At 32.9% G+C, this 23,020-nt stretch overlaps 1 pseudogene; it reads left to right on the top strand.

The window, feature by feature from the left end:
* The first annotated feature begins 1,173 nt into the window (after positions 1 to 1,173).
* LOC149532581 (protein CTR9 homolog) lies at positions 1,174 to 20,801 on the top strand (annotated as a pseudogene).
* Positions 20,802 to 23,020: the final 2,219 nt, after the last annotated feature.

Below are 23,020 nucleotides of genomic sequence, written 5' to 3'. Positions count from 1 at the left end.
TATCTGTAAAGTTTGAGCTTCACTTGGTTTCGAGAATAGTTAAATATTCTCTACTTAACAGGGCCAACCACGTAAAGGTGGAAGCTCATTTGGCCCCTCTCCCCCCCCCCCCCCCCCCCCCCCCAAAACATCACTCTAAATTCCCCATTAACATTTAATAACATTCAATTCATCCATTTTTGAAATAGAACATTCAATCATTATAATCACATGATAACATTCATTAACACATAAAATTCATAAACACACAACATTCATTAATAATTCATTAACACGCAACATTCAAAAGTAAGTAATTCATGAATAATTCATTAACACGATATTCATTAACACCCAACATTAATGAATAATATTCATTAACACAATATTCATTAACAATATTCAAGAGTAAGTCATTCATGAATAATCATATCTTTTTTGCTTTCTTGTCGTTTCTTTTTTTCATAAAATTTCTAAGAGGAATATCAATGTCCTCGTCATCCCCATTAACATTTAATAACATTCAATTCATCCATTTTTGAAATATAACATTTAATCATTATAATCACATGATAACATTCATTAACACAACAACATTCACGAATAAATCATTAACACAAAATTCATTAACATGCAACATTCAAGAGCAAGTCTTTTATGAATAATTCATTAACACAATATTCATTAACAATATTCAAGAGTAAGTCATTCATGAATAATCATGTCTTTTTGCTTTCTTGCCATTTCTTTTTTTCATATAATTTCTAAGAGGAATATCAATCTCCTCGTTAGGATCCCCCTCCTCCACTGGTTCTAACACATGTCTCCTCCTCATCTATTCAGGAACATCATGAGGCCGCTGCACCAAAGGGGGGTCTGCTGCAATAACAAGTACTTCATGAGGTTAAATTCCCACCATTTTATATTAGTGAATTATGAGTTTTTATTTAATTAAAAGAACTATAAATAAAAAAATTAATTTAAAAGAACAAAACATAGATTTTCTTTACCTGAATGTGCCACATGATCTACCTGTTGATCAATCTGAACATCCTCTAGCACTCGTTCAGCACGACATGATTCTATATCCTCAACACAAAAAGATTACACCAAGTTCAATTAAAGATGTTAAATTGTATTAATAATTACATAATTAGTTTTAAATAAAAAATGAGCACCTCCATTGATAGTACGATGCACATCACGGGCTTCGTGATGCTGCGCATGATCTATGTCAGGATTAACAAGCTGCATTGCAATGTCATGCACATTATTATCAAATAAATTGTTTCTCAAGTATTCAATTTCTAATATTTTTTTTGGCATATTTACCTATACACATGATGTAGGAGACTTCTCGATTGGGGCAATGGAATCTTGCCTTAGGCGTTCAGCCACCGCTGCATAGCCTTGCTTGAAGGCAGTTTTTTTGTGTTCTTCTATGGCCTCCAAATTAAAATCAGCACCCTGCATTTTTTTATTAATTAACAAAATTATTTGCATTTTATAAATAATTTTTTTTTGCAATTCATTTATTGCTACTTACAATGTGTGCTTTGATTTTCGAATATCCCCCAGAGCCAAGTCTGTGCTGCCCAACCTTTTCCAGCCTCACCTTTGTTGCCTTTGATGTGTCCTGCAACCTATGAAATTTTTGAAATATGTTAGATGATATAGATATAAAGATCAGTACTAAATAGTGGATTATTATATATTGGTATGAAGGTTTTAGCATAAAGTAGCATGTTCCACCAAAAATATGAAAAAGGGGAAGAAAGTATAGCATCATACCTTTAATTAACATGTGTAATCATGTTATTTATCCATGGAGTTCATGCTATTTATCATACTAGAGTCTAGACATGTTTTGCTTTGCATCGCCCTTTATTGAAATTGTCTAAGTTTTAATGCATTTATTTTCTATACTTTTGAAGGTATTCTCATTTGGTTACTAATGTTGTATATTGTGATGCAGATTGCAATTGAGATTGCATCATTCTCCAAATATGTTGGCTTTACAAGTGTCTGTCTTGGATGGACAGTTGTTCCTGATGAGCTTCGATTCTCTGATGGATTCCCTGTTGCAAATGATTTCAATTGTATCATGTGTACTTGTTTCAATGGTGCATCAAATATTGCACAAGCTAGTGGATTAGCTTGCCTTTCTCTAGAAGGGTTAAAGGTAAGAAGTGCTCTTCAAAACGGTTGTTTTGACAGATATGTAATATCTGAGTTTCTGTTGTGTCATATTTTATCATTTTCAAGTTATGTTTTTTGATAAGAGACATTGATAAGGTAGCAAAAGGAAAATAAAGCACTCATTGATAATTTACCTTATCTATTCTTTATCAATGATTAATTAACTTACCTAATTTGTATGAATCATACTTGTTCTTGCTGATATGAAAAGAAAATACAATATGTCAAAAAAGAGTCATTGATAAGGTAGCTGTTGTCAAATTTTCTTTGACCTTTCCTCTGTTGGATTGAGATTTCTTATTATAAGAAAGCATGGTTTTGGTCACAGAGATCTACAAAGCTGTAGGGAGGTTTATTTGAGACTAAATTAATGATCATTCACTTTAACTTGTATTAGTGCTTAAATCTTTCATATGATGATTATTAATGTGGGATGCTCAATTTTTTTGCAGGCCATACATGGAGTTGTTGAATTTTATAAAGAGAATACTAGAATCATTGTGGAAACATTTACTTCACTTGGGTTTGATGTCTTTAGAGGAAAAAATGCGCCATATGTCTGGGTTCAATTTCCTGGTCAAAATTCATGGGATATTTTTACTGAGATCCTTGAGAAAGCGCATATAGTTACAACTCTAGGAAGTGGGTTTGGACCTGCAGGTGAAGGTTTTATAAGGGTGAGTGCCTTTGGTCACAAAGAGAACATATTGGAACCTTCATTTGTCAATATATCTTATGTAGGATTTATGCCCAGATTGAGATTGAGATTTATAATCAATTGTGTCAGCATATGAATTACATACCTTTCATATTTATAGTAACAAAATTTAAATAGCAAAATTGAGGATTATGCGTGGTAGTATGTTGGAGAAATAACTCCTATTTTAGGGATTTTGACAAAATAGCATAGCGAGAAATATTGAATTCAAAAGGATGAGAATGTAAAGGAACAAGAGGTGCAGGTGAAGGTTCAAATCACATGAAAAGTCATTTGTACACACTGTGAATTTTTTTGTATATTATGTTGTATTTTAAGAGTGCTCCCCCAAGGTAGATGTGTTAGGCTTGGTACTTTGTCTCTTTACTTCACTGATATATGTGTGTTTGAATTAGTCTACACACAAATAATTAACATGTTACCAAAGATGATACGCCTTTTGTGAGCTTGCAAGGAGCTAAGGAATGGCAGAGAAAGATTGGAAGTAGGGTGATATCAGGAAAAATCTCTTAATGAGTTTCCATCTTTAGATTTTCCACAAGAGAAAAAGCAGGGATTCCCTAAAAAGGATAATCTATTGGTTGGGTATAGACACATAATCCATGTGATCAAAGCTTCAGAAGCAATGGAAAATACTAAAAAAGAAGAATGGATTTTAGATGTGGTGGAAATGCTCAGCTTTAAATTCTTTAGGATTCTTAGACTACAATTATTATCTGAAGATAGAGATTAGGTTTTGTGATGCTTCACACTTAAAACTGATGTATAGTGTATATGCACTTCTTTTTTGATATGCAACAAAGCACAAAATGAAATTGATGACAGTATAAAATAAAAATCACTAACGACAACATTATATACTGTTATCATAGTTAACAGAATACTATAGAATATGGGATTTGATATCTTCAATGATGGATTTCATTAGGATTTACATGCAGATTAAGTGCAGATTTTATGCACACATGACCCAAAAGAAAACAAGGGATAGGAAAATCAAGATAGTGAGTAATTATTGTAAAAGAAAGGGAAAGTCAACAAGTATAGTGGTCAAGGCGTTGCCTATTTTTATGACTCAAAATCTAACATGGTACATCATATCACAAGATTCAGTTGTCACAACTTTGAGTAGGAATTTCTTAGTTGAATTTGAGTTTGAGTTCAGTGAAGATAAAATTTGAGAAAAGAACCCATAGGAGACATAGGCTCTAAAATTTGTCACTAAATATGAATAAAGGGCTTCATTTTGTCAATATATCTTATGTAGGATTTATGCCCAAATTGAGATTGAGATTTATAAGCAATTGTGTCAGTCGACGAATTACATACCTTTCATCAATAAATAGATGAAATTGAGCTAGTTGAAATTGTTGATACTGAAGTTGAACCCTAAATTTTCTCATTAATGTACTAGTAGTTAATACTATTGCATACCTTTTTGGATTTGCTGGTGTACTTTCTTTTGGACGTTTCCCTTTGTCCTTTTCATCCAAAATGAACTCATTCTAGTCCCTCACTGAAACAAAGGGAGGATGCTCGTACTTCAGGTTTAGGATGAGGCTCTTTCTATATGTGTCACTCACAACCTTAAGATGTCTGGCAGCTTTTTGTAACAATTTCTTACGATCAAAAATATTACTACCAAACTCATGCTCTATATCTTTGATGAGCTCATCTTTTATTTTTTGAGATTGGTAGTTCCACCTTTTAAGAAAAAACACAAAATTGTTAGATATAGCTAGAATAAGAAAAGACCCGAATGAAAGGAAAAATGTTGCACCAATTAATTATATGAAAAAAAATAGTGGGATAAAATTAGTTCAGTTATGATGTACATCAACCTAGTATGTATGGTGGGCCCAAATCTTCACAGTGTGAGGTCATAAAGCCTCCTATAAAATGTATTGTTTCCTACAAAAAATGTCATGGGATAATTAATAGTAAAAACCATTAAAATGAATCATATGAAAGAAGATTCCCACTTTTGGTTCTCTGTAGAAAAATTGGTTAGTATCTTCTACTGAAAGCATGAAATTGCAATGTACCAAATTACTAAACTAGAGAATTATTGGTATAGACAAAAGGTCATCATTGATAATTCAAATGATCCTACCAAACCCCTAATAAAAAGGAATTCTAGAATAATTAAACAACTTGCACAATACGACACACTAAAGAAGGTCATGAGGCATCACTCCACGTCAAAAGCCCTTGCATTCACCACTTCCTATCATGTTTACATCTTGCAAGAAAATCCTTATTACAATATAAAAAATAATTATTTAAAGTACTTGGAATCTTAGGACATTTCAAAGGCATTAATTCATTATCATCAATCAACAATGATGTCTCCATAGATCCTGTGCTAGAAACATGGGTAGCTCCAGGAAATGACAGTGAATTATCACCAAAAGATGCACTATGATCCGCATTCGATAGCGTACCAGATAGTGCATCTCCTACCACAAAAAAAATAATACACTATGTGATGCATCCCAAGATTAAAGTACATACTATCAACTCATAATTAACACAAAACCAAATATAGAAAAATAAGGATTTATCAGCTAGATGTCCCGTTGTTGCCGACATTGTAGTTGGCAATCTCGTATGGGCATCCGTCAACCTTGTAGGAGTCTCCTGCACTAGATGACTTGAACAATACATTGTTAGCAGAGACATTCTAAAAAATAAAAGTAAGAGTTAAGAAGTTTTGAATGTTCGAAATAAAAAATTCCTTGTAACTTGTCAACTAAAAGATTATTTTACCAGTGACAGCCGGAGCTCTGCTACTACCGGCCTCACCGCGTTGTCCTTGACTAGGTTGTAGATCTATTGCCCAAAAATCCCTGTATAACAAGAATTTAGTAGTTAAAGTTTCTTACAACTCTTTAAAAAAATTGCATCAATAAAGTATTTTTGCATATATTACATAATTTACTTCACAACATAAAAGATTATAAAATATAAATCTTTATTGAACTTTTTTTATAACTAAATATTCATTGGAGCTTACTTCATAATGTTGAGCTTGCACTTTCAAATCTGATAGCTTCTTCATCATCTCCCTGGGTTCCATATTTGCCTCATCCAAAATTTTCATTGCTTCTATATTAATTTTTCTAATTTTTTTCTTCAACATTTTTATGAAATTGGGAGTATTAGTAATGTCCTCATCAGAATGCATAGCTAGTGGCTTGGTTCTTACTGCTACTTCTTTACCCTTATCCTAAACATCAAATTGTGAGAGGAATATCATTAAAACTATCATAAAAATTCAAAACCGTAAATAAAATAATGTAATAATATAACATTTTTCAACTATTTAATTTGTACAATTTCAAAAAAGTTTACCCTCGTTGAAGAAGGGGTGGGAGTAGCATCCTGGTGACCTTTATCATCTGTCGGATCCATATCGTCCTGTCACAAAGATTAAACATAAAAAAATTAGCTAACTGAAAGTAATAGACAGCAAAAAAAAACTTATTAACAAAATGGTAAATAGTACTTACAACCCTCATGATAGTAACTTTGTTTGTATCTATGCGATTAAAATGGTAATCAATTAGCAGTTCTTCCCTTGCACTTATTGATTTTATTGCACAAACAAAAACTTCATTCCCCTCACGTGCCTCAAATATGCAATTGGGTTGCTTACTAGTTGAAGAAGGTCGTGTACTATTTATAAAACCTGCAATATTACCTATTGCTTTTGGTCTCCCATCAATGTACATAGCAAATCTTTTACTTTGATCATTTTCTTTCCATTGTATATAATTAGCTGATACCCCATACCTACGCATACTTTTTTTATATTGAACAATCTACATCCAATCATTGAAATTGTAACATGGACCGACATACTTGAACAATTCAACAACTTTGTTGTAACATACCTTTATCCCATCCATGGAAAATAGGCCCAAACCATGTAATGAGGATGGATCAATGCGATATATCCTTTCATTAACACAAAAATTTGTGTTAATTGGAGGTAGCTCATTGTGTATCCATTCTTTCTCAATGTGTGAGTACCGAAAGGGCACCTTGATGTCACCTTTGGTCTCATCATCATAAGAACATGACCCCCCATTAGCAAGGAAAAATTGCATGTGTTTATCAAATTTTTTTCTATTCTTTTGACCTCTAGTTGATCTCCCTCTTTTAGCCATACTACATGTAGAGCTTTCATCTACCATTTCCTCATTTCCCTCATTCAATGTAGATAGATCTGACAAGTACCTATTTGGTGGGTCCTGCAATCCATCAAATGGAAAGTGAAAGTGAAAAATATAAAATGTAGTAAGTTGGAAGTGATTATACAATTATATTTCTATAATTATATTTCTATACAGACCTTCTTTGTCTATATATACATTATATGATTATATAATATGTCTATTTATAACATACGTGCTCAATGATAAACAAGAAGAATATAAGAAAATTATGTCTATTTATTGACTTATACCTACTGATCCATGTCACTATGCACAATCCATGCCAAACGGGTCAAATCTCTCGTAGTCAATTGACTATTTGCAAAAAGCGTGACAACCAGACACAATATAAACATTGGTAATTATAAATAACATATGTTGTAATCATTAGAAATGAAAACAATAAATATGTAATCAAATTTCCTGAATATGTTAATCATTTACCTTAAGTTAGCTAAAAATTACATGATACACGTTTGCTACAAATAACTTAGAAGACAACATGAACAATAGGCAACATCGCAAACATGAACAAATTTCCCTTATATATGGAATGCAAGATCGTCAACAGAAGGGGTAACAATGTACTTGTAGTCAATTGACTATTTGCAAAAAGGGTCATAATCAGACACAACATAAACATTGGTAACTATAAATAACATATGTTGTAATCATTAGAAATGAACACAATAAATATGTAATCAAATTTCTTTCATATGTTAATCATTTATCTTAAGTTCACTAAAAATTACATGATACGTGTATGCTACAAATAACTTAGAAGATGACATGAACAATATGCAACATCATAAACATGAACAAATTTACCTTATATATGGAATGCAAGATCGTCAACAGAAGGGGTGATGACGTTTGTAGTCATTGATTATCTTCTTCTTCTTCATCATCATCATCATCATTGCCATCATCACCATCATCATCGCCATCATCATCGCCATCATCACCATCATCATCATCATCATCACCATCGCCATCATCATCATCATCACCATCATCATCATCATCACCATCACCATCATTGTCATCACCATCATCTTGATCTTCATCATCTGCTTCTTCATCATCTTCAATATCTTCTTCTTCCATAACATTATACTTTATCGACCTTCCTCTTGGATCATGTCTAACAAAAAATGACCAACCCTATTTATTTGGAACCTCTAAGTAAAACATTTGTTCACATTTTCTTGGAAGAACATAGGGCTCATCTCCAACTGGCTCAAACGACCTTGTATTGATCATTGTAAATCTATTATCATGTTGAATAACCGTTATATTTGGATCATTTTGATTTAGTCGTAACCTGTACCATTTGATGATGAATAGAACTAATTTGAAGGTGTTAAATTCACACTCAATTATATCATCCAAGATGCCATAGTATTGATTTTGAGATTGTTGAGGATGTATGTTTTTTCTAGATGATATATTGGTGACCTCAAAAACTACAGTTATCCCAGAATCACAAATTTTCTTTGTGTCATCCAACCTTTTTATGCAGAATTTGTGGCCATGATAGTACATATCTTTGTGGTGCTTGACCTACAATTTTTGAAGTGTGTGTAAATTATTTTCATCGTGAGTTGATACGAAACATACGTCGAGTTATGATTGTTAATAAATTTCTACGTACCTCTCCACCTCTTAAACCCTTTACTAGATCAACTACCATCGGCATAACATTGGAATCTCCATTACGATGAGCTTATGTAACCAATGAAGCAACACCTTCCCATGTTAATGAGCAACCATTTTTTTGACATCGTTCAATCCATTACATCATCCAATCAAGATTGTTCGCAATATACAAATGTATTGCATCCCACTCTCGACCACCTGTTTCAAAAAAATGCACCAATTAAAAAAAACTTATATTGAAGATTTATATGAATTAATTAAATATAATAACATCTTAGATTTACCTCTCACTTTCCTCAATCTACTTTTTCCCACAAGTACTCCCCTTTGAATTTGTTAATTGAGTTGGGATCCCAAATACGATCTACATGGATGTTTGCTGCAAACTTAAGAAGATATTTAGTAATGTACACCATGGTCTGGTATACCATATATCCCTTCACCATACAACCCTCGAGATGTGCTCTCTGTCAAACCAAGCCTTTCAAAAATTTCAAGTGCCTCTCAACCATCCACGTTGACCTAGTTGGTACAGGTTCACACAATTCAATCTCCTCAACTTGATGTATGAGGTAGTGTTCTTGTGCATTGAAAAAACTTGGAGGTAGACACTTTTGCATTTCACACATCAGAAGAGGAATTTTTCTCTTCCAATATTTTATATCTTCTTTGTTGATTTCTTTAGATGACAACAACCTCATGTATTTTCCAAGATCATATATAACCTGTTTGACATTGTTGGAAAAGTGGTGTGGGAGAGATAGAGGTAGAATGTACTACAATATTTGTAAAATGATCTTGTCAATATTTTATAAAAGAATGCAATTGAAAATACATGCAGTATATAAATATATAGTGAATAAAAAATAATATGAATTACCTTAATAAATGTATGTCAATAATGTGTTTTCAACCCTGGCCCAAATTCACTTTTATTTGATATGACATTGTTTATGTTCACAGCAAATCCTATGGGAAATCGTATTTTTTTTATGACTTCTTTTATAGCATTGCTCTGTTGCTCTGATAATAACCAACTAAGGGCACTTGTATCAATCCGGTCTTCATTTTTATTTGGTCAAATACCATTTTTCATTGCATGGTTGGATTCTTCAATGTCACTACAAGTTTTGACAATTTGATCTTTGTCACAACTTCCATCCAAGATTTTCCATAATGTCTCTGCTACATTCTTTCCAATATGCATAGGATCAAACAAATGCATAATTGGGAGTTGCTCATAGTACAGCAACCTAGTAAATTGCATAGGATAAATTTTTAGTCCTTTTGGAAGTTGGACATTGATGTCTTGATGACCTTCACAACCATCAATCACATCATCAGTAAAAAAAACACAATATCAAAATATAAATTTGAAACAAAAAAGCATCAAATGGAATGACATTACCTCGACGATTTATTTTATTGTATGCCAACTTCCATAGGCAAGGTGTCATTCTTTGTGGCTTTGACGTAGTCTCTTCTAGACCATTGAAAAGATGTTTTTCAGTAATTTGGTACTTATGATTTCTGTGCAGAAAGTGTGTATTCTCATCAAACACCTACTTTCTTAAACTTTTTGAATGACGAGATTTCATCTTTGGACCACAAATTGGACATGCAAATTTAGCCTTTGTCTAAAGACCTACAAGATCATGTATAATTGGATTGAATGTGTTAACTTTGACATACCAAAAAAGAGGTGTCAAGAAGAGAACATACCACAAAAATGTATTAGCCCAGGGGCATCGTGTATTGTCCATACAAGCATTGCATGAAATTGAAATTGTGTTTGTCCTATTGATCTACAAATGTCATACATAGTAACCCCATTCCATAACACCACCAACTCATTAATAAGGGGTTCAATATATACGTTGATATCTTTGACTTGGTACTTACCTAGTTGAATGAGAAAAAACATTACATAATTATTTTGACCATTTGATGGATTAGTAATAATAAATTAATTTAGATGACCACTAAATCAAAAAATACCTAGAAAAATCAGTGTCAACATTATGTGCTCTCTCTTTATGGACAACCAAGGAGGTATGTTATTTTTGATAACAAAAATAGGCCACACTAAGTAAGTAGATCTCATCTCTCCATAAGGATTGGCACCGTCTGATGCCAATGAAAGCTTGAGATTACGAGGTTCTTCTTTAAAGTGTGGTCATTTTTCCTCTATTTCCTTAAATGCCAAACCATCTGCAGGCATTTGCATAATGTCATCTTGACTTCTATTGTGTGCATGGTAATCCATAAATTGTGCCAAGCTATTGCACTTGAATAATCGTTGTAGACATGGAATAATGGGAATATGCCAAAGAACCTTGTGAGGCACCTTTTTTGTTAATCGATCTGATTGATATCGACTAATATGACAAGTAGGGCATTGTGTTGCAAATTCATGTTGTTTATGATATATAATATGATCGTTCGGACATGCATCTATTGTTTGATACTCCATTCCAATATCTTTCATGATGGCAGATAATTCTCGGTACGAGTGAGGTAGAATGTTTGATGGTGGTAACAAACACTCACCTATCAACCTACGACCAAAAATATAATTTCTTAATTTAAAGAATATTTTTTGCTACACAAACCCAATGTTAATTGTAAGGGAACTATGAGTAAAATAATGAAAGAAGATGGCATACCTTAACATACGTGTCATTGCTACATTGGATAAACCATTCATAACCTTCAAGTTCACCAATAGCAATACAGTGGCAAGAAGAGTTGTTTTGGAGCCTTCATATAGGGACTGGTGTGCCTTCTCAAGTAAAGGTACATCAAACTCTGCATCATCATCACCATCATCATCATCCTCATTATCATCTTGATCATCATGATCTTCATCATCCTGATCTTCTTCCATGGTATCATTACCTTCTACTTCAATATTCACACCTCCATGTTCCCTCGTTTGGAAATTCGCATTCTCTGAATTGTCATGGTCCATAACATGAAACTCAGGGATGTTGACCTATATGAAAATGATGACCTTATATTAACCATGACCATGATGTCATCATCAAATCATGTCTTATGTAATTTACAAACTATTAAAATACATACCAATGGGCGATACTCGTTTCCCCCTTCAATGTGACCATGTTGCTTACAATGTTGCTCAGTTGTTGTGATTAGATATCTTCAAGTCTTTAAGCCCTTACACATTTTGCAAGGAAAATAACATTTCCCATCACCTTTTCTTTTTAAGTTAGACCACAGTCTAGCAATTGTCTCCCTTATTTTTTGTGCCTTGATATCGTCAGACATGGTCTTTCTTGAATGGAATGACTCGTTGGTGGAAGAAGGATGATTTTTTTGCAACCTGCAGATGGAGTAGTAAGAGGAAGACACATATAAAAAGGAGTTAGGTCTCTAAACCAAGTAGGAGTTAGGACATGCTGGAGTGGGGTCAGCCCAAGATATTTTTGAATCTTGAAGAACCTGGTAGAGGGTATCTGGAAAGGTGAAAATAAACAAGTATTTTTACAGCTACAAAGGAGGAATCGAAAGCATTATAAATAATGAAGAAGAAACTTAAATCCATACAACTTCACCTTTATTTACAATTTGACCTTTCTTCAAGTGAAATATGACAATATACAAAATTTCCAATCACATTTTCACTTTAGAAAGTACACCAAATATACCTTTGTTACAATATCTTCTTCAAATTCTTCGCTATCAGATTCTTCAGAACTGCAAGCTCCTATGCAAAAAAAAGATGAGATGTACTAAGTAATTTTTTATGAGAAATATTTAAACAAATCAACTATCAAAAAAACAATTTATGAAATTTAGTTGCTTTATTATGTACTGAAGACTTGGCAAGATGTTCCCAAGTCTATCTATAGAATGCCTATCCACATGGTTGTTTGCAAATAGTCTAGTATGGTGCCACTTTTGAACAACAAAAAATGTCACTAGGGCTATTAATTTGGCTCAAGAGATGTACAAGCATGTTGACACCACAGAAATTTTAGTTCATCATATAGCATTCAGCTGTCTTCTTTAAAAAAATCCAAAGAGAATACAAACAAACTAATGAGCCATGTCTATCTCAATTGAATAGCAAGTACTATAGTGAGTATTAGGAAACTAACCTTGTGAATAGCATCCAGTTCATAAAGTATTAGGAAAGTGACCTTGCTAATTAGTTTAACATAGATTGGTGAACAGAAAATTCATAATAAAAATCTGATTTTTTTCCACACTTTCAAACCATATAATGAAACGACAAAAAATGAATTGTTTACAAAGACCATATTGTAGGCTATCCAAGTTGAAAGTGAATAGATGACCTTTATGGGGTGTTGTACCAAGTGGAGCAAGTATGTGAGAGCTTGAAGATGAAGGGCTCCTATTTTGGGGCCAATATTTGGTGGTTTCGAGGTGCCTAGGGAGAACCTTTGATGCTAAGTCTTAGTTATGTAGACTTTGGCGAATCTGGTGAGCTTTCTACAAGTTTGTACCTATTGTATCAGCAGCCACTATGCCCTATTCCAGACCTTCAGTATTTTGATTGACATCAATTATAAGTGTGCATGCAAATGTTAGCTAAATTGATTGGGGTGGCTTTTAGTGTGTATTAGTCTAATTTGACATGTGTGATGGCAGTATCAACGTGTTATCAACATCTTACATTATTTAGAAGAGGTGTAGTTCAATGGGTAAAAGTTCGGTCATTGTGGGAATGGTATTCTATGCTTTCTATTAGGTTAATTTGTGTTGTTGCAGCAGTTTGATTTTATAATCCGAATGTTGTATCAGTTTGTTTCAATAATGTTCTTGTTATTTTGCTATATTGTAATGCATCTCACTATAATGTCTCCTTTTTGACATGACATTCAATAATAAAAATTAAAAGTAAAAATATAAAAAATTAAAATAACATGTAATATAATTATAATTTAATTAAGTTTAGTGAATGATCAAAATGAATGCAATAAAGAGTTATGAGTATTAAAGGATTAAGATATAAAGGAGAGACCATTCTATGAGAAGAGAACATGAAGGAAGAAAACAATCATTTGGAAATAAATTATTATTCTGTGAGGCAGTAATGAAGGGTGGCAACTGAATTCCTTTTGAAGGGTGGCAATTCTTTTATAAATAAAATATAAAGGGAAGATCAATAGAAATTCACCATCAAATGTCATTTCATTCAACTAGATACAAAATCAGAAATCCATTCAAGAATCAATTTATGAAATCATTACACACCAATATATCAAATCAGCATTCATTCAATCATCACTATCAACATTTGTTAAATCAATCCTGAATCCATCAAAGTAAACCATTCAATTGTCCACCTATCATCAATTGGGAATCAAATATCAAAATAACCAAACAATCAGACCAACAAGCAAACAATCAGTCACTTATACAGGCAAATATCAACTATTCGAGTATCAACCATTCTAGCATCCAATCATTTAAATATTTATAATTAAGACATCAATTGGTTAAGCATCCACCCATCAATCCTTCAAGAAACGATAATAAAGAGAAATCAGACAATTGACAATGATCTATCAAATACATCAAGATATCAGTTTTGAATTCTAGTTAGTACTTGCAAACTATACAGGTTTTGGGCCCATAGGGTAGGCTAAGGATTTGAGGCAATATTTATGATACATATTCCACAAAAATTAGCATAATTGGTATAAATACTAGGTCGTTACTAGAGAGCATAAAAATTGGTTGATTAGGACATTTAGCAATTCTCGATTTGGGTACTCTGTTTTAGTTTGTTTAAATTGTTTTGTCCAATGTAGGTTGATGCTTTTTAGTTTCAACGTTGAAACCTAAAGTATCATATTTGGTAGGCATGTTTGTTCTTATAGCCTTAAATTCATTGACTGTGATTTTAAGAAAAATCTACGGCAAGACTTATTTTTTAGATGCATAATGAGAAACGATTTCCACATTGAAAAGTTTTATGAGAATTCCTAGGTTCAACAGCTATGTCTTTTCTAGGGCTTATAGCATCTCTTCTTTTGAGCTTATGCAAGTGACAAAGTATGAGAAGGGTAGACTTTAGCAATGGCTATTGCTTTTGTTATTATTCCATTGTTTATTATTTTTCTTATGTCATATCTATGTTTATTTTACATTTTTTTCATTTCCACGTAAATTGTGGCCTGAGGGACCACACCTTTTTATATTGATTTAAGAAAAAAGATCACACATAAGGGTGCATCTATAGCTAACTAATTAACATCTAGAATCATATTAACAAAAAGGTTCATATTCATTGTCAAACATATTAAATTGTACATCAGCATAGCCACCAGGGCTAGCCTCCAAGAGCAATCATAGTCCATCTTGCAAAAATCATTTTCTAGACCGATACACAAGCTTTCTCAAGAGTATAGAGAATAGCCCAAGCTTCCATCTAATTTTTAGAATGAGTACTTAAGGAAGTAGAAAAGAAAAACTAAACAGGGCTTAAAGTTCCACTACTAGTACTACCCATTCATGTTGGATGTGGATTACTCCTTGAAAACCCATCTATATTGATTTTGAGGAAATCATTTGGGAGGGGAGACACTAACCTAAATGGTTCACTTTCTTGACTTGCTAAACTCTGGGACCAAACCTATTTTATGAAGAAAGAGAAAAGCATTGATCCAAGTGATTAGCAATGTGGAGATCCAAATGAATAGTTGACTGAGATAGCTCTTGTTTCAATAGACCACCCTCTCATGAAATATCATTCATATTATAATCTTGCACGATCTTATCATAGCAAAGGTGATTATGAAATTTTTGGCCATTACTACATGGCATCAGTCAAGGAAAGCTAGAAGCCACAGGATTTTGTGTTGCCATACTTTGGGTTGGGACAGGTTAAATGAAATTGGGAGATCTTAAGAGTTCTCTCTCAAATTTTGAAAAGGTTCTGGAGGTTCACCCTGAGAACTGTGAGAGCTTGAAAGCTGTAGGCCATATATATGCTCAAGAAGGGTAGCGAGAGAAGGCTTTGGAAATTCTAAGAAAGGCAACTCGCATAGATCCACGTGATGCTCATTCCTTTATTAAGATGGGTGAGTTATTGATATCATCAGACCCCATTGCAGCCTTAGATTCTCCTAACATAGCAAAGTCTCTTTTGAAGAAGAGCAAAGAAGATGTACCTATTGAATTGTTAAACAACATTGGGGTTCTTCATTTTGAGCGTGATGAACTAGAGTTGGCTCAGCAAACTTTCATGGAGGCATTAGGAAATGGCGTTTGGGTTGAATTCATCAATAAAAGCCCCAGTATCAATTTTGAAGTTTTTCCTATGTGTTTAAAGGATATGGAATTCTTCCATTGACTAGAAGAAGAAGGTGTTTCACTTGAGTTGCCGTGGGATAAAGTGACAACACTATTTAAATTGAGTTTCTTTTTAAATACTATTTAAATATAATTTAAAATATGAATTTATCCATGAGAAATCCAATGAATAGGTGCTTCTGCATCATAGACAGAGATGCTGATGCAAGGTATGATGTTACTAACTTCCCTCTTAGTGCCCTAGTCCACCAACTCATACATGAGACCATGGGACAAAAAAGAAAAAATGTTGGATTTAAAAGCTTTTATGATCGGTTATTAGGAGTATGAACGAGGTCTACATGTCAGATTCGAATGAAGCCCTAAGATTCACTCAAAGCCCCCACACCAATATCGGCGTGGAGGCTTTGAGTGAAGCCCCTTGGAACCTTCATTCAAAGATTTGGCTTCATTTGAAGCCCCTAAAATTTAGCTTCCCCACTTTCCATCTTATTTCTTCATTATGGAAAGTGGGAACCATTATTGTGGCCCTACCCAGGAACAAAATTTTATCACCTAATTTTCCTTTTGTTGACTTCATGATCTTTCTATGAAGAAAATAAAATAATAACTAACATTTTCTATGTTTCAAACTTCTATGTTGACTAAAAAACATTTGCTGAAATAACTTTATTTGAAAAATTCCATTAAAAAATTATAACCTTTTTTAACCTAGACTTATATTAGACATTTTATAAGTTACACTAGATTAACATGTTTAAAAGTAACTACACATATCTAAATGTGTGCACTACATAAGTGTGCGATAAAAATATATATATGTATATTTCAATCTATCTTGACATATGTTCATAATCACTCGTATGAAAAGGAATGTATTCAAATATTTCAAGCTCATCTTTGTCATTTGGCTCCCCAAAAATGTGCATACAAGTAACAAAATATTATAGAAAGTCAAGCATTCAAACTATTTGCTAAATGTTACAAGAGAACGATAGATCGTTCATTGTTGAATATATAAAATATTTCATATACCACAGAATAACTATTTTATAAATGAAAACTTTCATACATGGGATGAAGCATTCTGGTTGTTTGAAAGTCTATTGGACATTGTGAGCTTGCATAAAAAATATCACAATAGTCCTTGAATGCTTGAATGTTCTTTTTTCACCGATAAGTATTGGTGAATATACAAATAATGAGACATTTTATTTAATCTACTATATGGATTTGAAGAAAACAAAATTATTATAGCAACTCAATGCAAAGGAAAATAAATATATTTAATTTAAAATAGTCTAAATGTGTTCATACAAAAACTATAAATGATTATCCCTATTTAATTGATCTTTATATATTCCTAGTTTTTCAGCTAATGACCAGCCAAATGAAGCCCATATAGACAAGACACAATTTATACCCAAATTAGCATTTTAGAATATTATGAGTGAACCACTTTGCTTTCTTTGTAGCCTATTTTATCTTGGAAATAGGATACCAAATCATGTTGTTATCCTTGATTTATAATCTTATCCTAGTTGATATTTTCTAACAAAAAATTCAATAATCTATTTAGATAACTTGTCTTTTATAGTGTTAACCATTCTCCAAAAATACTTTTTTTTTTTCTAAAAATATCTTCGAACTCAATGGAAAGCTCATGATTCAACTACCTCTTGTCTCCTATTGAGGTATTTTGGGGATGATATAATAAATAATTCATTCCATCCTACATTGGTAATACTTCTTATTTGGTGAATACATCATTTCAGCAAAAAGACTCTTTGTGTGGTGAACCTTTAGTATTTTACCTATACAGTAGATAGATCAGAAGCAACAACATATTTAAATAAACTAAATATCTCTAGAAACATATATGTATATATGTAATAATGTAAATCAAATCAATCTGGAATATTTTCAAGATATAAGTTAAATTCTCATGGATCATTTAGAAGTCATATGTCACAAAAATCTTCAAGTGGGTTACAATTTCTTATTTTTGAAAAATAAATCAAATATTGAATAAATTTGAACCTAAGATTTATTTAAAATAATTTTAAGATAGATATTCAATAAAAAATAAAAAAATAAAAGATAATAGAACTATATTATTGAACATAAGAGGAACAAAATTTCATCACTTGATTTTCCTTTTGTTGACTTCAAAATCTTTCTGTGAAACAAATAAAAAACAAATAACATTTTCTATGTTTCAAACTTCTATATTGACTACAAAACATCTTCTCAAATAACTTTATTTGGTGAATTCAATTTAAAAGATTAGAACCATTTTCAACATAAACTTATACTAGATTTTCAACAATTTTCAAACTTCTATTTTGACTACAAAAGATCTCTTGGAATATAGATCATCCATTGTTGAATATGTAAAATATTTCATATACCATACTATTTAATCTTGTCAGGCTGTTTGAACAGCTACATGACACTGAAAAAGAAAATCTTTTGTATAGGCTAATATTGTTCAAGTTTCCTGATTATGTGGATGCATATCTACGACTTGCAGCCATGGCCCATGCTCAAAATGAGATCCAACTAAGCCTATAATTGATTGGGGAGGCACTTAAGGTGGATAAAACCTCAGTAAATGTGATTACCATGCTTGGCAACCTGGAACTGAAAATAGATGACTGGCTTAAAGAAAAAGAAACAATTAAAACTGCACAAAATGTATCAGATGGTAAGGATGCTTATGCTAACATTTCTCTTGGAAACTGGAATTATTTTGCAGCTTAACGTAATGAGAAGAAGGATCCAAATGTGGAGGGAATACATCTTGATAAGGCTAGGGAATTATATTGTAAAGTGTTGGCTCAGAGACCTAGAAATGTCTATGCTGCAAATGGGGCAGGCATTGTGCTAGCTGAAAGGGGCCATTTTGATATTGCAAAGGAAATTTTCACACAGGTTCAAGAAGCTGCAGCAGGAAACATCTTTGTTCATATGCCTGATGTGTGGGTAAATCTAGCACATGTTTACTTTGTACAAGGACAGTTTGGGCTTGCAATGAAAATGTATCAAAATTGTTTGAGGAAATTCTATTTTGGCACTGACACCCAAATTTTATTATATTTAGCTCGATCACATTATGAAGCAGAATAGTGGCAAGATTGTAAAAGAACATTATTAAGAGCAGTACATTTGGCACCCTCAAATTACATGTTACACTTTGATGTTGGTGTTGCCATGCAAAAGTTTTCAACTTCAACACTTCAAAAGCAAAAAGGTACTACTAATGAGGTTTGTCAAGCAGTGTCTGAATTAAAGAATGTGCTCCATGTGTTTAGCCAACTGTCAATAGTGCCAAGCCCTCATACACATGGCAAGTTTCGAGGATTAATACAGGTCGCCCATGTTGTAGCCCTATATGATTGCTTTCACAACCTGCCATCTCCGTGCATTTTTTCTATATGTATGCTAATTTGATTTAAGGAACTGTCAGGCTATGTAATTGTATGATTTGATCATGAGAAAAACTTTGTGGAATAATGAAATATGATACAAGAAACAAGGAATATGCACTATGTTTCAATGAATTTTTAAAAATGTCAAGGTTGATTTTGCAAGATGAGCATCATAGAACTTTACAAAATTATGAAGACAAGGCAGATTTTGTGTTGCTGAACAAGAAAGCATATTTCTAACTAAAGTATTGACATAAAAAGTTTAGTAACTATCCTAGAAAGTAATCTTGATGAAAGAGAGCATATTCTTAAAGTAGTGGCTTGGTAGAAATCCATTAAAAGTGTCCATTAAAAAACACAATACAGCCTGAATATGTTAGTATATGGCAAAGAATTTTACATGGCATTCCTGGGATAAATAGAATAGTAGTCAAGCCATATTCAAGAATGAAAAAGCTTGTTATTTTCCAAGGAGAGGACTTCTATCAAGACAAATCATTAAATGTGGAGTGCACTTTGTAACAGACACAAAAGATTGCATGAAAGTTGTGAAAGGGGTGCAGAAGATGCTCACTTTTTCCTTACAGAGTAACAAGTAGTTGGTGTTGTTGTTTCTATTAGTGTGAATTATGCAAAGTAGCCAATTGTGTTTGATAAGAAACTCAGTGTCAATTCAGACGACATCCATTTCAAAGGAATAAGACCTAATAAAGATAAGGCTCTTCAAGCCCTAAGGAGATCAAAAGCGTTCAAAATTCTAGAACCCTACACAGTCGAGAGAAGACAGAGTGTGCAGAGTTTCCCCTAATAGTTGAGATCATGAACATAATCCAAATAGGCAGTTCGTGGAAAGTCGCATAGTATGAGTGAAGAATCTAATGAGATGATACACTACATATCATAAAAAGTGGAAAAAAAACCCCAAAAAAAACTTTAAAATACCATGTGATTGGAGCATGAAGGAGGTGGCAAGAACAAGAGCTAAAACAAAAGGGTGATGACATTCAAGAAAGCACAAATGGAAGTCTAAAATCATAGCAATAAGTCACAACAAAATTTTATTATAATGTTCTACAATCAAATGCACCCGTCAATGATCTATAGCAGACGTGCCCTTGTGCCCTTTTCGATGGAGACCAGACTTTTTTGCTTCCCTCGTGCCAATGTTGATGGAGACCAGACTTTGTTGCTTCCCTCACGCCAATGTTGATGGAGACTGGACTTGCAGCTTCCCTCGCGCCAATGTTGATGGAGACCGGACTCGCAGCTTCGCCAAATGAAATGTGAATTACATTTTTGCCCCTTTTTTTTTCGTTTTATGCTACCATGTGTGTTGCAATTCTGACCAAATTAATTTTTCACAATTGTGACTAACATGAGCATGTTATTAAAAATATATATATTTTTTCTTTATAACGCGACCAACTAACCCATTTAAAAAACTTGGTCACAATTTTTGGTCGCGATTTAGGGTGAAATGCACTAGTGATTTCTTGTTTCATTCCTTTGAGTAACTATTTAATTCATACCACATTTGTGCAATTCACTACAACAACCACATATTTAGCTCCAACAGTAGATTGTGAAACACAATTTCATTTCTTACTAGTCCAAGAGACTAATCTTTTTCCTAAGAAAAATGCTCCACCACTTGTACTTTTCCTGTCATCAACATTTCCAATCCAATTAGCATCTATATAGGCTCTCAATTCAAACTTGTCACTTTTATTGTAGTATAGACCATAGTCTTCTATCCCTTTCAAGTATATCATAATCCTTGTAACAACTATTAAGTGATTCTCTTAAGGATTTGTAGAAAACCTTGCAACAATCCCAACAACTAGTGCAATATCATGTCTACTATGAACTACATATTGCAATTTTCCAATCATAGACTTGTACAATGTTTGATTTACTTTAGTAGAATCATTAGTTTTGGATAGTTTGTGTCCCGTCATCATAGGAGTACTATGTGGTTTTGAATCTTCCATACCAAAAAATTTCAAGATTTCATTCACATACTTGGATTGAGTGATGTAAATACCATATTTCATCTTCCAAACATAGACATCTCAAACTCTTTTATCATTTTATTTGCAAATGTCTTACACAATGCATTTTGTCCTCCAAATATGATATCATGAACAAATATTTCAACTAGTAAAATTCCTTTACCTCCTTCTATCTTCAAGTACAAATTGTCATTGTCATCAATCTTCTCAAAACCAATCTTTGCAATATAGGTGTGCAGTCTTTCATACCATGTTCTAGGAGCTTATTTCAAACCTTATAAAGCTTTGTGCAATCTACCCACCATATTCTTGTTGTTTGGATCAACAAATCCTCCAGGTTGTTCAATCTAAACCTCCTCTTCCAATATACCATTTAGAAATGCTGACTTAACATCCATTTGATAAACTTTAAATCATCTATAAGAAGAGTTCTTACTCCTTCCAATCTTGCAACTGGGGCAAATTTCTCTCCATAGTGAATTCCCTCTTCTTGTGCATATCCTTTGCAAACTAATCTTGCCTTATTCCTTGTAACTTCGACATTCTCATCCAAATTTTTTCTGTACACCCACTTGGTTCCAATAATATTCTTGTTCTTAGGTCTGAGTACTAGTGTCCAAGTTTTGTTCTTCTTAGTTTGATCAATATCTTCTTTCATGGCTTGATTCCAGTCTTCATTTTCTAGTGTATCCTTTACTAACTTAGGTTCATGCATGCTTAATAAACATGTGTGATTTCTCAACCTATTCCTTGTCATTGGTCTATCTTATTTATCTCCAATGATTTATTTAGCAAGATGATGTCTTTTGACATACTTTGACAACCTTGGCTTAGTTCTCCTTTCTCATGAAGTTCAATTTCAGGTTTACTGTGCACTTCTTTATTAGGTAACTCTACATTCCTTTCATGTAAATTGATCTCAATATTAGAATGTACCTTGGCTTCTAATTGCAACTTGGCTCCTAAATGTAGTTTGACATCCATTGTATGTGACTCAATAGTCACTGATTCTTGTTGATTAGCAACTTGGTTTGCAAAATTATCAACTTTATCAGGCATGTCTTTATAGTAGTACATAAAGATTATGTAATTTTCAGATTCCTTCTTTGGTTCATCTTTATGCACTTGTGCATATTCATCAAACTTTACATTTTCACTTTCCACAACTTTTTTAGGGTTAGTATTTAAACACTTATAAGCTATACTTCTTATGGAATAACATAGAAATATACCTTCTTCACTTTTGGCATCAAGTTTACCATTTCTATTGTCCTTAATAGTGTAACACTCGCTTCCAAATACCTTAAGATACTTGATATTGGGTGAATATCCATAACATAATTTAAAAGGTGTGGAATTTGTACCTTTCTTAACTTTTACTTAGTTCGAGGTATAGAAAACTATACTGATAGCTTCTCTCTAGTATTTCAAAGCCACATTATTCTCCATCATCAGTGTTCTAGCACAATCCATTACAGATCTATTCCTCGTTTC

This window comes from Cupressus sempervirens, chromosome 10 (genome assembly GCF_028749045.1).
Source record: "Cupressus sempervirens isolate cs-2001-9-10 chromosome 10, ASM2874904v1, whole genome shotgun sequence".
NCBI classification, from domain to species: Eukaryota; Viridiplantae; Streptophyta; class Pinopsida; order Cupressales; family Cupressaceae; genus Cupressus; species Cupressus sempervirens.
The sequence above is the reverse complement of the archived record's forward strand: the minus strand, read 5'-3'. Positions and strand labels throughout refer to the sequence as shown.